Source organism: Prionailurus viverrinus, chromosome B4 (genome assembly GCF_022837055.1).
Source record: "Prionailurus viverrinus isolate Anna chromosome B4, UM_Priviv_1.0, whole genome shotgun sequence".
Taxonomy (NCBI): Eukaryota; Metazoa; Chordata; class Mammalia; order Carnivora; family Felidae; genus Prionailurus; species Prionailurus viverrinus.
The window spans coordinates 6,997,143-7,014,739 of record NC_062567.1 but is presented as its reverse complement, the minus strand read 5'-3'; the positions used below and the strand labels follow the sequence as shown (position 1 = coordinate 7,014,739).

At 41.0% G+C, this 17,597-nt stretch overlaps 1 protein-coding gene across 8 annotated transcripts in view; it reads right to left on the bottom strand.

The window, feature by feature from the left end:
- The window catches only part of CELF2 (CUGBP Elav-like family member 2), a 527,290-nt gene that overhangs the window by 398,868 nt on the left and 110,825 nt on the right, over window positions 1-17,597 (bottom strand). For all 8 annotated transcript variants that reach the window (XR_007153807.1, XM_047865599.1, XM_047865602.1 and 5 more), the window contains one exon: window positions 9,784-9,819. The gene's annotated coding sequence lies outside the window, so the exon portion shown is untranslated. Of the gene's footprint in view, window positions 1-9,783; window positions 9,820-17,597 lie in introns of those variants that run through there.

The window sequence follows — 17,597 nt, the reverse complement described above, 5'->3', positions numbered from 1 at the left end:
TGAAAAGAAAGGTTTATGAGGTTTAAAACTATGTGTATGAATAAAAATGAATTTTATTGATTTATAGAATATCGGTAGCTTGAAAATTCGAAACATCAGCGGAGGTAAATGTTTGAGAAGGTATAAAAACCAAACCATCCCTGAACAGGGATAGAAATTCTCCCACCTGGTATTTTGTCAAAGCTCAGTGGACAGCAAAATCTGAAAGCCTTCAGGGAAGTGAGAGCAGCTTTTTCTCCCAATGTGTATGCTTTCTACAACAAAGTGGTTTTAAGTAAATACGAGAAAAATTGTATTTAACACATAATTTTATCTTGTCAGCTTCCCTATGAATACAAAAGAAAATGAACAGTGGAAGATTATGAAACAAAACTATTTACCCAAGAGGCCACAATGGCCCTTTGGATGCTGGAGCACTAGGTTTGCTTCCTGCAGGCTGTGCCTATGTGTGTGCGCGCCTGTGTGTATGTGCCTGTATGTGTGTGTGTGCGTGTGTGCGTGAGGGTGTGCATGTTCCCTTCAATCTTCCCAAGAAGAGCAACTCTGACATAGCAAATAAGGAATTCTAATTGCAAAATTATACCTTCAATGGAAACCATTTTCCTACCCTTTTGCTCCAGAAGCTCTGAAGGTATGAATGCTTCCACAAACAGAATGAATGAAGCCCCAATTCTCTATGGTGACAAATTCAGGAAATGGCAGGTTGTATCTTAAAAGAGTTCAACTACTACTCAAAAGCTCTCATGCGCAAATAATGGAATTCTCAAATTGGGATAAATGCGCTTTAAAGAATTTTTATTTTGATCATTTATTTCAGGGAACACATGGATAATATCACATAGCTTTGAATTACAGAGCAGATAAGGAAAATCTAAAAGGAAAAAAATTAGGGCAGGCCTTTATTAAATTTTAAAGTATGCCTCTGCTATACTCTTATAAAGAGCCAAATAGGGTATCAAAATCTCTGGAGATCACCAGTATAATTTCTTTATCATGTTCCATTTAAAATTTAATTACGCAGTCTACAACAAGAAGAATCTGAGCTGTTTAAATAGGTCATGCAGTGAGTAACTTAACAATATTCTAAAGTTTTCCTTGTAAAGATCGTTCCTTTGATAGTCTGTTACACATCAGAACACTATATTATAAAACAAGTGTAATTTAATTCAGTCACCACAGACCCTTATATACATCTATAAAGAATGAAATGTTTTGATTTAGGTAATTTAGAGAATTAATGAAAATCATGTTTCTGAGTGAGTTGCCCGTGTTAGATGGCCAGTATCTTCATACTGGCTTACTTTGGGTAATCACTATTTTCGTGCATGCTAGCAAGGTTAAGAGAATTTTTTATTTACTGTTTGGGGTACTTTGCTGTAAATCAATAATCATTCATCACCAGGTAAAAAAAAAATCTTGCCACTGAATAATTAATGTTTGAATTAGAGGTCTGTATGGCCTCTGGCTTGCTACTCCTTCATTCCCTACCTCAAATTTCAACTAGCATGTAACTCGAATTTCTCTACAATACAATAATAAAGTAAATGCTGTGTTGAGCACTTTACACATATCACTTCATTTTATTCTCAGAACAATTGCTCCTGTTAGTACCCCTATTTTACAGATAGAAAACATGAGGCACACAGAGGTGAAGACATTTATCTAAGGTCACAGAACTAGTAAGTGGCTGAACTGGGATTTGAACATATGCTGGAGTACATGTGCCGAACCATTTCACTAGGCTGCTTCTTAACAAAACTAAAGGTGCCTTGTCTCACAGACGGACAGTGTCCAAGTGTTGGTAAAAATAATTAGCACAAATCCATCTTTGAATGGACTGCTATAAGAGCTACCGTGTATTGATTATTCACTGTGTGCCAGAAACTGAGCCAAACACGTTATATGGTTTATCTTCTCCCACCAGCAATTTGCAACAGGTATCGTAATTTCCCCAAAATGACAAATGAAAACCTGAGACAGATATTAACTGACTTGCTCATGGTCACACAATTAAGAAACAGCAGATACAAGATTCAAGCATGTCTGAGCCCAAAGCCCAATCTCCTAACCTCTATGCTAACACATACTCAACAGCAGCGACTCCAGACAGCCTAGAAACAGTCAAATTTAGGTTAATAACTCGCCAGCCATTAAGATGAATGGTTCTCGGTGCCAAGTGTACAAAACAGTGAGCAGTGTGGGAAGTGAGAGGAGGCAGAAATCATAACATCTGGTCTACCGCTAGTTCTCCGGGAGTAGGCTTCAGCAGTGCTTCCTCCCTCCTTTCCTCCTAGGGACTGAAAATTTGTGCCCCCACATCCCCAAATCCATATACTGAAGCCCTGACCCCTAATGTGATGGAATTAGGAGGTGAGGCCTTTGGGAGGTAATTACATTTAGATGAGATCATGAGGGTGGGGTCTGCGTGATGGGATTATAGCCCTTAGAAGAGACACCAGAGAGCTTTCTACCTCCCCCAACTCCCAGCCATAAGAGGATATGGCAAAAAGGCAGGTGGCTGCCTACGAGGAATCAGGTCCTCACCCAGGCACTAAGTACTGGATCGGCCAGCACCTTGATCTTGGACCTCCCAGCTGCCAGAGCTTTGAAAAATAAATGTTGTTCGAGCCATGGTATGGAGTTCTGCTATAGCAGCCAGAGCTGACTAAAACACTTTCCAATTCAAAGTTTTATGCATTCATTCAAACATCTATTCACTCAGATGGTCAAAGAGTGATGTAAACATTTATTCTGGGCCTACCAAGTTGCAGGCACTGTTAGGCATTGAAGATAAATGATGAATAATAATGGGATCTCAGTGTGTTTTCTACTTGGTGAGAAGGTGTAGAAGTCCTCCATTAAACTGCAGTATCAGGTAACACAAATGCTAGGATAAGACTTAGCACCCAGGGCGTTGGGAATTAACAGAAGGAGCAGAAAACCTTTCAGGGCAAAGAAGCTTTCATAGAAGAAATGGCATCTAAGATGTATGGCTTGTTATTTTTTAAAAAAATTTTTTACTGTTTATGTATTTATTTTTGTGAGAGAGAGAGCACAGCAGGGGAGGGACAGAGAGAGAGAGGGAGACACAGAACCCAAAGCAGGCTCCAGGCTCTCAGCTGTCAGCACAGAGCCTGATGCAGGGCTTGAATTCACGAACTGTGAGATCATGACCTGAGCCAAAGTTGGACACCCAACCAACTGAGCCACCCAGGTGTCCCAAAGATGTGTGGCTTGTTTTTTATTGTTAGCTAGGTAGTGAATCTGAAAGGGAGGGTTCTGGGGATTGTAAGGTCTAAGGGTATAATGGAGTTCTATGTAGAGAACTTTAACTCCTTTTCTTTCCCCAAATCCATTCTATTAATTTGCCCAGATGCTCTTTTTTAAAAAAAAAATTAGTGTTCTGAGAGAGAGAGAGAGTGTGTGAGCAGGGGAGGGACAGAGGGAGAGGGAGATTCAGAATCCGAAGCAGGCTCCAGGCTCTGAGCTGTCAGCACAAAGCCTGATGCAGAGCTTGAACCCATGAACAGTGAGATCATGACTTGATCCAAAGTCGGACACTCAACTGACTGAGTCAGCCAGGCGCCCCCAAGATTGCCCTAAAAACAGAATAGAACATTCTCTGGATGAACAGTATCAAAGAGAATAACAGCTCCTCAGACTGGTTTCTAAACCCTCCACATCAACCAGTCATCCCCAGAACTCCCTTTCCTACCTCTGTACAATATCTGACAAGATGGCACCACTTCCTGTTCCCTGCATACCATCCCTGGGCCTCCGTGATGACTTTTCCTCTGTGTGGGGTGCACAGCCCTCTCCACTGACACATACTCCATCCCTAACCATCTTCTCAAGTCATGCTCAGACACTGATTCATGATGCTGTCCTTGCTTCCTCTAATCAGCAGCGGCCCATCTTGTTGCTGAAATCCCTTAGTGCCTTTTGTTTGTTTAGATGTCTTTCTGGCTTATGGCATTAAACACTTTCCACCCAGCACTGGGATGATCTGTGCCTGCTAAACCAGACTGAGCTACTCAGGGAAAGAGAAAATGTTCTGCCTGTTTTCCATCACAGAGCCTACGACTTTCCTCGGTATATAGTACTTGGTATGTCTTTGTTGAATTCATAAACAGATGATAGCTTTATGTAAATATTGAACTGCACAAGACTTGGGTCCCAGGAAAGTTGGGAAGCAGGAAATGTTCACCGTTCTAGACTACTTAGTAAGAGTTTGGCCTGAAAATACCAACATTTTTTTTTTTTTCCTATTTCCCTTACTACCTAGCCCCTGGAAAATAATTTTCTACTCTCTGTTTCTATGAATTTGACTTTTTTTTTTTTTTAGAGTCCACGTATCAGGGACTCTTTTTCTGTCTGGCTTATTTGTCTTTTTCTGTCTGGCCTATTTCATTTAACCTGATGCCCTCCATATCCATTCATGTTGTAGATGGCAAACTGCTTCTTTCTCATAACTGAATAATATTCTAGTGTGTGTGTGTGTACATACACATATTCTTTATCCATCCATCTATTGACATTTAGGTTGTTTCCATATCTTGCCTATTTTGAATAAAGCCACACTGAATATAGGGGTGCAGATATCTCTTTGAGATCCTTTCTTCATTTCCTTTAGATATATAACCAGAAATAAGATTGCTGAATCACATGGTAGTTCTATTTCTAATTTTCAGGGGAAACTCCATACCATTCTCCATAATGGCTACATCAATTTACATCCCTACCAGCAGTAGGGCTCTCTTTTCTCCACATGCTTACCAACATTTGTTATCCCTGGTCTTTATGATGATAGCCATTCAAACGGGTGTGAGATGATAGCTCACTGTGGGGTTTTTTTATGTTTATTTATTTATTTTGAGAGAGGGTGACAGAGAGAAAGCATGCATGAGTGGGGGAAGGGGAGACACACACACACACACACACACAGAGAGAGAGAGAGAGAGAGAGAGAGAGAGAGAGAGCGCATCCCAAGCAGGCTCCATGCTGTCAGCGCAGAGCCCGACGTGAGGCTTGATCTCACAAACTGTGAGATCATGACCTGAGCCAAGATCAAGAGTCAGACGCTTAACTGACTGAGCCACCCAGATGCCCCCCACTGTGGTTTTGATTTGCATTTCTCTGATGATTAGTGATGTCGAGCACCTTTTCATGTACATGTTGGTCATCTGTACGTCTACTTTGGAAAAGTGCCTATTCGGGTCCTCTGCCCATATTTTAATTGGATTGTTTGTGTTTTTGCTATTGGTTTTTGTGAGTTCTTTATATATGTTAGATATTAAGCCCTTATTAGATATATGACTTGCAAATATTTGCTCTGTTCCATGAAAAGGCTGCCTTTTCATTTTGTTGATAGTTCCCTTTGCTGTGCAGAAGCTTCTGCATTTGATATATGATCCCACTTGCTAATTTTGCTTTTGTTGCCTTTGCTTTTGATGTCACCAACATTTTTACTTCCTAATTTCTAAAGGAGATAGCATTTCATAATGAAGACAACAAGGAATATGAGATTCTTTTATGTACCAAAGCCCTCCACAATGCACCAGACATCTATCTCATTTAAAACCCAATGCCCATGACTGAGAAATATGGCCAATCAGAAAGTTTAGTCTTGCTCTTCCACCACATGGAATCCGTTCAGTTCAAATTCCAAATAACAAACATCAATAACTGAAGACCAAAATTCCATCTGTGAAACTGCAGTATGTTGACTTTTATCTCTGACAGTCACATAAACAAGCAGTTCTATCTTCCTGGTACAGGATCTCAAATAATAATCCTACAGGGTATGCTGGTGTTCTAGGAATCAGGGGCTCTGGTACAATATATTTAATACTTACGTTCCCTAATCCCTTCAAAGAAGGCATAGAAAAAAGAGCAAGTTGTTGGATTAAAAGACAAGAAAAAAGTCCAAGCTGTTCTTTCATTACATGAACCTTTGGCCCCTGTCTCCAATGGCTAAAATCTTGTAAAACACGGCATCTGAGCTATATGCTTAATTATCTTAAGCTTCATTTACCCATACTTCATGTTCCTCGAAGAGCATCCTGACCTCTGGGTGCTGTGCCGTAAGAACCAGCTGGTGAATCTCTACTGTGGCACTTCTGCTACTTCTACTAAGGTCTATTAAATCCCTTTATTTTCCATACTATGTAGTTTACATTAGGAAAGGGAACTCTGTTAGCAAAGAATGAAAATGCTCTCACTTATTCAAAAATAGGCACTAATAGTACATGATTATGCTGAAACCTCTGTTAATATAAACCTTGTTTGGGGCGCCTGGGTGGCGCCGTCGGTTGAGCGTCCGACTTCAGCCAGGTCGCGATCTCGCGGTCCGTGAGTTCGAGCCCCGCGTCGGGCTCTGGGCTGATGGCTCAGAGCCTGGAGCCTGTTTCCGATTCTGTGTCTCCCTCTCTCTCTGCCCCTCCCCCGTTCATGCTCTGTCTCTCTCTGTCCCAAAGGTAAATAAACGTTGAAAAAAAAAAAAAATATAAACCTTGTTTATACCTTTACTCCGCTATACAAAATACAGTGCTATCTCTGTATAAGCATCATTTAGATTAAAACCCCAGCTTACCGTAACTAATTGAGTGCCTCCTTTCCATCTGAAGAGTTGTGGTTTTACCACAATTTAATTAAACCACATCTACCTAAACTAAACACCCTCACCATTAAAAACATATCTTGAAAGACGGGCTTGTAACGGAAAAAAAAGAACACCAATTGTTCAGATTGCTACGTCGTCCCTTGCTACCGCAAAATACAAGCAGGGAGTCACCTGTGATATTGAAAATGATCATTTTCACAGTTCAAGAGATAGAACCATACATTCCATTTCCAGGACACTTCAAGACAAAGAGGGCAACATAAGGAGTACGTGTAGCCAGTTTAAATATTTGTTTTAATCCCAACAAGATCATTGGTTTTAATATTTACAATATAATTACAATGCTTCGTGCATGTTGCTCATATAATCTAATTTCTTCTTGTGACAGATTATTACCAGGCTTTAATTTCAGCAATGGCAGGAATTCAAAAGCACATTTAGGTTATCATTAGTAACGAAAAACAAACCTGGTGTCTGCTCAATGGCCTTGTGCACGTATCTTATTTCAACTTCAAAGCATTTTTAACCTACCAAGACACAGACCACTGCTGCATGAGTTGCACGTTTTCCCAGAATATTATCACCCAGTGGCTAGCCACTTTATTATTTTTTTTAAATTTTTTTTAACGTTTATTTATTTTTGAAACAGAGAGAGACACAGCATGAACGGGGGAGGGGCAGAGAGAGAGGAAAACACAGATCAGAAGCAGGATCCAGGCTCTGAGCCATCAGCACAGAGCCCGACGCGGGGCTCGAACTCGCGGACCGCGAGATCGTGACCTGAGCTGAAGTCGGACGCTTCACCAACTGAGCCACCCAGGCGCCCCGTAGCCACTTTAAATTAATGCGATGTAAGACAATTAAAGTTGAAATACTCCACCGCTGTGTAATATTTGTAAATGGCCTTTCAGAAAATTTCAAGACCGTCAAAAGCCAGTGAAAACCAAACCATAAAACTTCTTTCAAATGCCACTGTCTTCCTTCCCAGCCACATATCACTACTTAGCAGTTGCCTGAATTTTCCATTTTTCCTTGATGTCACAGTATAAGTATATTTTTATGACTAACCGGATTAAAAAAAAAACCCACAAAGTGTCATGTTCCACTAATCATCAGCCGACAAACAAACAAAATAACTACAGGTGCCTTGTTCTAAATAGCACCAAGGTTTTCCAGGGCTCATTTGCACTTTGCTGGTGACAGGCTGAAGAAATCCGTAAAAGGGCTGAACGCTGTTCAACTGATGGAATTCAGTTGAACTGTACAAACAAACAAATGCTAGCAAAAGAAAGGGTCTGCCACCAAGAGAAGGATTCGTCACCAACATTATTAGCATTATTTCATAGTAATGTGAGGAAGAGAGATAATTGTCAGTGGATATGTCCCAAACCGCCCCGGAGAAAGTAAAAAAAATACCTGAGACTACATTAGAAGAAGCATAATTGAGAAAGGACTGATGTATTATTTCTCACGCCCTAATTGTCGTGCATTACAGTGGCTGTAAATTGCAGTCAGGATGAGATTGTTGTCATGTTTATTTTCAACAGGATGCGCCATTAGGATAGCAAACATTCATGAAAAAAAAAAAATAAGTAGGCTCATTACCAAAATACTCCTACCAAACTCCAGAAAAGACCAGATTCTCCCTCGAGTAATAAACCAGCTACAACAGAACAAGAGAAGATCATTCGCAGGGAACACGGGCATTGCCTCTTAGTACTCACAACATAAGGCTACTGAACAGAATTCAAGGTGCGCACCACATCTCTCAGACATCGGAGTAATTTTTATCTGCGTGATTATAGCTCCGTGTGGGTTTCGTCTGACAATACGAGGGTGGTCTGCTCCTTAGCCGTTCTAGAAAAGTTTGGAAGTCATTCTGCATTCCATTATTTTGGGATTAACTTCCTCACCACAAACATGGGCAGATACACAACTCTCTCCCTCGCTCTCTGAAAATGACGAATGCTTAGGTCTTCATAGCAGACTTTCCCCAGAGCGAAAGCACAATGACAGACAAACTCAGTGGGGATACACACCAGCACACACCTCCGCGTTTAACCCGGTCAACCGGCACGGAGTCGAAAAGTTTCTTTGGGACGATATCCAAAGAATTAAGACATATAGTAATTTAAATATTTGGATCACGGTAAACAGTTTTTTTTTTTTTTTTTGGCAATATTAATCACGATCCCATAAGCAAAGATTTACTTTACATAAAAAAAGCAACCAAATGTGCTTATCTCCTGTGACAGATGGTGACGATATGTACTTTTTCCCCATTCCCTGGTGCTGTTCATTATCACATTCTGCTGGCTCTTCTCTTCCTTGTTCTTGAGATTCTCATGTTTGCATTTCCAATAGTTCCCAAGCAATACCCTATGCCCTATTCACTCATTCACAAGTGGTTTTTGAGCACCTTCAAAGACTAAGGCGAGATGCTAAGTGCTGCATATAATACCCAGTAAAAGATCTCTTAAAATACTGTCACTCCTGTTTTGTTCTGCTAATAAATAGTGTTAATCATTTTTGATAGCTAGTTGTCTATAACATGCATCCTGTTAATCATATCTTATTTCGTATAGTAACATACGATATAAAAAAATATATAATACACATCCATCAACTTACATACCGATTTCTTTTCCTAGTGAGATAATATTACTAAGTACTTATTTCAATGACAATAAGAAATATAAAAGTATTTATATAATCATCAAAACTATGATGTAAGTTCTTGAATGGAGGCTCAGAATTCTTTTATAAATCTATAAATCCTTGAACGTAAGGATGATAGGAGGTATAGTGGAGAAAACCACAACTCATTGCACTAATGCCCACAAATATAATAAAAGAAACAACATGTTTATGATTTCTGCAGAGAATGTATCTCATAAATACATCTCCAAATGCATGATGTAACTTTAAAACAATGAGAATGATTTCTCTAAGTCATATATGGACATTTCTCTCATTACTTCTTGGTTACACCTCTTCTTTGTGACTCATACACAGTTTCTGGCATTTACATCGTGAAATATGAGGTCTTAAAATCTGCTGCAAGGAAGAGAAAATTACAAAGGCCTCTCCAAGAAGATCCAGCACTTCTTGTGAGGGGCATCAGAAATCATGCACAGAATAAGCAAAGCCAGCCTGCTCACCTTGGTAGATTTCCCGCTAACTCTGTGGTTGTCTCTCTGGAGGAGAAAAAGAAGATACGCATAATTAGCTTCTTTTGGTAAATCATAAAAAAATTGGTTTAATAAAACCACAACATAATGCACCAAGGCATTATAAGATCATACATGTGAAGAAGATACAGTATATGCAGTATACAGTAGAAGCACTGACTAATGACATTTCTGATTCATTCCCATAAACATTTCAATGGTTACTTTCAAAGTGATTTTACACACATGCAAAAATATACCGCTACTTTCTGTTTAAAACATTACAATTTGAAAATATACAACATACAGAAAGAAAATGGGAAGGAAAAAAAAAATCCCAAACCACCTTTTAGATATTTTCCAGCTAAATCAAGCACTTGCATTCTTTTTCCAAGAATCATTTAGGAACAAATTCCTCTGAGAATGTGTCTTTGTGTTGATGATCTCTGTCACCTGAGGTTTATGAAAGAACACGTACAGCACAAAATCCAATTCTTTTAGTAGCAAATTGCCGTTTCTTATTTCTTCATTATACTGTCCTACCAGGTGGGATTTTTGAAGGCACATGCTATGATAATTCAAGGGGCACAAAAGACGAGTCACTAATTGAAGGCTTTATAGTACATTAATAAGACCAATGAGACACAAATTTCACAACTAACTTTTTCCGAGTCGCGATATCCTATCTTTCAATCTGAGATGTGTTCTTGGAAATTATGGGGGGCAAGGAGTAAGAGGTAGAAATGGAGGCTTAATGCTGAGGTATTTTAAAAGTGAAGGCAGGTTCCACTTTGTGTTGGGGGATTAAAGGTGTAATTCTTAGGAAGAGTGGTACATAATCTTCTTGAGGTCATATATTTCCTTTAGGAATCTCATCAAAGATACAAACACCTTACATGGGGGAAAATAACAATACACCCATACATATGTATGTAAAATACGGAGCACAATTATAGATGGTTCGTGGACCTCCTACAACTAATACATCAACTCTGAGTTAGGAATCTCAGGACTTCTTCCTTCAGGAATCTTCTCTGGCCCTCCCAGCCTCTAGAACTCTTTCCTACCGTCTGCGACAATACCCGGGAACCATAGGGACTCGCTGATTCCCTTAGAACCATACCACCTTAAATTAATGAATGATTTATAAATGAGTGATATAAGTTGAGCTCCCATAGAAATATTCTTTCCTAAATAACTAGATAATATTAAATCTCCAGCTCTTACTGCTTCAGAAACTAGTTTTTGAGAGAAAGCTTTCATCCCCTTAGCAAAAACCACAGTTGAAAGCTTGGTCCGCGACACCACCGAATGTTTTACATGAACTTGTCTCTTCCAAGAATTCCATGCCTGCATAAGAAATTTTTCTTCCCAGATAGAATCAGAGCTGTGGGTACCCCAGCCAAGAAGCACCCCTCCCTTTAGTTTTCCTTTATAACAATGATCACAACAGAAATATCTTCTACATTCTATTTTAGTATTTATTATTTTGTAACTTGAGGCCAACATATATGATTACTCAATAAATATTTGTTAAATTTTCAAGGAAGGAATTAACGAACTTTTCTGATCTTCTTGTTGCCCCGCAGGGTTAGATCTATGTTTAGAGCTTGATCATAATAATAGCAGCATCCCAAGGTTAAGGTACATTACCTTCCCTTCTTTCTAATCTTTTAACTCTTTATATTTACTTTCCAGATTATATGTATTTTAATATTATGAGTCCCCCTGGTATCTTTCAAAACAACGTACAACAGGGGGCGCCTGGGTGGCTCAGTTGGTTAAATGCCTGACTTCAGCTCAGGTCACGATCTCACAGTCCGTGAGTTTGAGCCTCTTGTCGGGCTCTGTGCTGACAGCTCGGAGCCTGGAGCCTGCTTCGGATTCTGTGTGTCTCTCTCTCTAACTCTCTCTGCCCCTCACCCACTCATGCTCTGTCTCTCTCTGTCTCTCAAAAATGAATGAATGCTGAAAAAATTTAAAACAATGTTGAACATAAATTATAATAAATCCACTGAACTTGCAGTAGAGTAGCATTTCTCAGCCTCATACTATAATGACATTTGGGGCCAGATGTTCCTTTGTCATGAAGGCTGTTTGGTGTATTGTACATTATAAGATATTTAGCAGCAGGCTTGGCCTCTACCCACTGGATGCCAGTAGTATGCACTCCCCCCACTTTGTGACAATTCAAATGTCTCTAAACATTGCAAAACGTCCCCTGGGGCAAAACTTCCCTCGGTGGAGAACCTGTGCAAGAGAAAAATAGAATGGAAGCACCCATAACTGACTTCTCTGTCCAAACCTTAGTGGATTCAGCAACATTCTCCACTCCTAGGGAAAAACATGGTGACTCAACCCTGTCAAGAATGCCCATCTCGCTCTGGCTCCTGCCACCTACGTGTGTGTGCTTACTGAGAGTACGTTGTGTTTGTTCCCCAACCAATTTATGTTGGCGATACTCATTCTTATTTTCAAATTTAATTAAACAAGATATAAACCCAATGAAAAATGACTGTGGAGAAGTTCTGTTTTTTGAAAAATAAGTTGTATTCTTTGGAAGGAATAAAGTGACAAGTAGCTTAAGAAAAGCTGACCTTGAATTAGATCTAGGGGCTTGGGGGAAGAAAGACATGATTTTCACAGGTGACTTTCAGTTCTCGTTCCTCTTAAAAAGTAAACTAGAAATAGGGGGTGAATTCTATGTGTGACATATGCATGAAAGACAATGCAGAACTCCACTCAGTGGATCCACACACTCAGAGTGTTAGCCTTACCTTCAGAGCAAAAAAATGCTGTGAAAGAAAGTTAGGGTCTCCACGTAGGAAGTACCAGCATGGGAAATTGATCTTTTTTTTTTTACAGGTTTCTTTTTTTTTTTTTTTTTTACAAAACTGCATACTCAAAAATTTACATTAGAATTATAGACTTTTCATAGGAAAAGGAATTTTTGGTGAACGTGCATGAATGGATGAACACAGCTTAAATTGTAAGATGTTACCTAAAAACCTGGTGATTCCATTGGAACATGTGGCTCCATGATTTAAAGAAAGAATACAAAGCAAGAAAGAGCCACCATACCTGACTGCAATAACACAGCTAAGACTCACCAATCAGTTGTCATTTTCAAGATCGGCAAAACATTATGGCTTTGAAAATGCTAACTTGCTCATTTTAACCCATTTACTATTGCTAATAAAAAATGTGAATTATTCGTGTTTTCATGAATGTATACCTTTTGTAAAGAAATCCTTGAAGAAAATAAATTCAGCACGATATGCTGTGCTTAATTTAGATAATGCTCCATCAAGACCCACTTGACAGAACTCCAAAAAGTATCACACAGAAAATTTTTAGGGCAGTGAAACTACTCTGTATGATACCATCAAAGGTGGATACATGTCGTCACCCATTTCTCCAAGTTCACAGAACAGACAACACCAAGAGTGAGCCCCAATGCAAACTGTGGACTCTGGGTGAGAATAACGTGTCAATGTAGGTTCATCGAGGATAACACATGTACCATCCTGGTGGAGGTGTTGATAATGGGAGAGGCTGTGCATGTGTGGGGGAGAGGGGAATGTGGGAAATCTCTGTACCTTCCTGTCAATTTTGCTGGGAATCCAGGACTGCTCTAAAAAATAAAGTCTATGTCTATAAAAAAGAAGGTACTATAAAGACAAGGCATTTTTCAGTGAACTTGTATGAGTTACGATGTCCACTATTAACATGACTTTCTAAGTATAATTCATCTTCATTACTATTATTTATTTATCCAACATATTCACTGAACACTTAGCATATGTTCAGCACACACCCATGCTGGGTGCTTTCAGGGGCACCAAGATGAATTAGATCCTGATCCTCCTTTCCAAGTGTTTATACTCCAATAAAGGATATTATATATAAGGTAGACAGTGGTGGAGACTTTTGAATTTTATACAACTGACAGCTCCCTGAAGTCAAAGATCATGACTTATTTATTTTGAATACTCAGCTCCTGGCACACGCCAAGCACTCAATAAATATGAGCGGAACAGACCGGGACACATTTTCTACCTGCAGGTAATTCCCGTCTCCTCAATTCGTTTCTTAAAATGCTTGTTGGAATAATATCAATGTTTGGGGTTGCATTTATTTCCTTTCTTTAGTTACCATTACTAAGATAATCTGACTTCACGAAGAGAGCAGGATGTTGAAAACTAAGTGAAACCACAATGAAAAAAACAACAAAGCAGAATTCCGTGTTCCAAGAAAGAGAGCTGTCCTAGGGGTTCCGAAGTAGACCAATATGATGGAAGGCATGCGACAGGGTGCATATCCTTGGGCAATTTCTTCTGCCTGGTGGCTCTCTAAATCCCAGAACGTAATAACAATGCTGCCCTTTGATCTCGAGTTGTTGGATCAATCACCAATGTGAACAAACAAGAACGCTCTCTGCAAATCTGAAGTTGTGCTATAAATTCAATTTTATCAAAGAAAAAAACCAGAAGAGACAAGCATCTTTCAAAAGCAGATAAGTATCCCGTGGGTATTATACAGGTTTTTTTTGTAGATTATTTAGCATCCCTTAAAAAAAAACTTTAATTTTAAATGTGTGGAACGTTTGCTGGAGCACAGAGTGATGCAAGCTTTTATCATCTGTCTGAAATAGCGTTCTTCCTCATCATGTCCTATCCCTTCCCATTCCTGAACGATGCAAACCGTTCTTTTTTTAGGAAGTGTTGAAGCAAGAGCATACCGTCTATTTCTGTGCAGCCTGCCAGTTTCCAAAATTAGCCGACAACTATAAAACAGAGGACATGAGCCCCCATGCTAATTGTGTGGCGGCATGATAAATATTTTTAAGACCTGGAAGGTTTCTCTCCAACGGTAGATACTTTTGATTCTTCCAAAAGTACAAAGACTTTTAAAAAACTTTAAAATATATTTTATTTTTCTTGCTTGTCTTGCAAGTGATTTAATATTTCAGTCATAGAAGGGAAGTTTTCTTTAATTAAGAGTGAAAGTATTATAGTTAAGTAGATTTTTTCTTCCTTCCTTCCCTCCACTCTCCCTTCCTTCCTTCCTTCCTTCCTTCCTACTTCCTTTCTCACCTGGCTTGGGGCAAAGTGTGGGCCTTTCAAGTTGGATCTATTAGGGTGCCTGGGTGGCCCAGTCGGTTAAGTGTCTGACTTTGGTCCAGGTCATGATCTTGTAGTTTGTGAGTTCAAGCCCCACATCGGATTCTGTGCTGACAGCTCAGAGCCTGGAGCCTGCTTCAGCTTCTGTGTCTCCCCCGCTCTCTGCCTCTCCCCCAGTTCCACTCTCGTCTCTTTCTCTCTCTCTCAAAAATAAACATTAAAAAAAATTTAAAAAATAAAGTTGGATCTATTTCCAAATATTACATAGACAAGAAGATTGGCTTAAAAGGCATCATTACAAATGCATATATTAATTTAGGGCCGTTAACTTTTGTCTTACCTGGTGAGCCTTAGCTCCAGGAAATCTAAAACAGTGTAGAGATTAAAATTTCTCCTCTGATGAAGAAAGCCCAAAGATACTGCTCATTCCTCTTAACCCTTTATATTTTTGTTACTTTGTCCCTTCTGTATCTTTTCCCTCCTGCTCTACCTACCTTCTTCAATTTCCACTCACATGAGTAAAATAGGAGTGTGTGTGTGGCCACGTACAAGTGCATGTCTGTATGTCGACACAAGCATTATTCCCACATGGTGAAAACTACACACACACACACACAAGCTCACACTTATCAGACCCTCATTTAACACCAGCCATCGCTTTAGGCCACTGACATGAGTTTACTCACTTAACTCTTACTGAAGATTCATGCAGTCATTGCTATGATTAAAACACAATAGAGATGAGAAAAATGAGACACAAAAATGTAAGTAGCTTCTGAAGGCCACATGGCTGGTGACAGGGCCAGGATCTGAACCAAGGCATTCTGGCCTCAGAGCCCATTCTTCTGATTAGGAAGTCATATTGCTACTCAGTATGTACAAGCTACAAATTATATACACATATGTATACATCTATACGTACATGTGTATACTTTCTCACTCTCTTTTCTTAAAAAAATTTTTTAATGTTTATTTATTTATTTTTTTTTTCAACGTTTATTTTTGGGACAGAGAGAGACAGAGCATGAACGGGGGAGGGGCAGAGAGAGAGGGAGACACAGAATCGGAAACAGGCTCCAGGCTCCGAGCCATCAGCCCAGAGCCCGACACGGGGCTCGAACTCACAGACCGCAAGATCGTGACCTGGCTGAAGTCGGACGCTTAACCGACTGCGCCACCCAGGCGCCCCTTAATGTTTATTTTAAACAGAGAGACAGCACACAAGCCAGGAAGGGGCAGAGTCTAGAGAGGGAGACAGAATCCGAAGCAGGCTCCAGGCTCTGAGCTGTCAGCACACAGCCTGACGCAGGGCTCAAACCCATGAACCGTGAGCTCACGACCTGAGCCGAAGTCGGATGTTTAACCAACTGAGCCACCCAGGCGCCTCTCTCTCTCTCTCTCTCTCTCTCTCTCTCTCTCTCTCTCTCTCTCTCTTTGCAGGATGGGACCTTAGTACATGGACTGGGGTGGAGGCAAATCTGCAGGATCCGTCCGAAGGGCGGTGGCAGGGTCCGAGGGGAGCAGGGTAGGAAAGGAAGCCACAGCCGAGGTGGCCCAGAGACAGAGGTCACATTGAACCCACCACGACAGCAGAATGAAGGGGAGGAGAGTGGGGTCTCAGTGGCTGAAAGGGGTCAGGTTCACAGCAGGGCGAGAGTGGGGTCCAGCCTCCTCTGAGACCTACAGGCTGCCCAGGCCTGTCCTGCAACACAACACAGGCCGAGGGCTCAAGCAAAGCCCCTCGTGGGCAGCGCAGGAGGGAGGGGCCCAGAAGCACAGGCCGGTAAATGGGGTGGACCACGGGTAGTGTTCTCAGTGTTCTCTTGCTGCCTGGGAAGGTCACCAGAGGTAATAAAATGGGGGCACACAGACACGCACACACATATATATCGAATACATTTCTTTATTTGGTTTGGGTTGTGTGCTACAGCAGGCAACAACAAAAAAATTGTTGTTTTTTTTTGAAGGGGGAGATGGACAAAAAACAAATGAGCGAATGGATACTTACTACTGCCTCCCGCAGTATATGTGATGAAGAAGAAAGGAACAGGGTAGGCTCAGAGAGTGCAGGTGGGGCTGTTATTGTCTAGAGGGCCGTCAGGAAGGGCTCACCGGAAGGGCACTGAGCAAACGTGTCAATGCGTGAAACACCACCACTCCCTCCGCCTTAACTTCTCGGCCTGTTTCTTTCCTTGGTGCCACTGCATTTCACACTCCTTTTCAGCAAATACTCACCGAGGACCCACTGCCTGAAGCAGACAATTCTAGGTGTTGCTTTGTGTAAAAAAAACAAAAAACAAAAAACGATAGGCCGTCTGATTCCATGCACTCAAAATGCTGGCAGCCCGAATGGGGGGACGGGCCCCCAGATACACTCACACTCTTAGGAAACCGCAGATTCTGGGGAGAGAGACTTCACGTCGCTGCAGAGGCCGGCCTCCCGGACCCGCTCGGGCGTGGGAACGCCGGGGGGTCAGCCGGCGACGCTCGCAGAAGCAGGCCGGCCTGCGGGGCCCCGTCCACAAGAGCCCCCCTCCAGGGTCTCCGCCTTGCCCGCGTCCGCGGAGAGGACCTCTTCTGCGCCCTCGGCACACAGAATTAAGTGGACGAGGTGGTGTTTCCCTTTAAATGACGTTTGGTGTTTGGCTCGGGCTGAGGGTTATCACCGTGGGGAGACCGGAC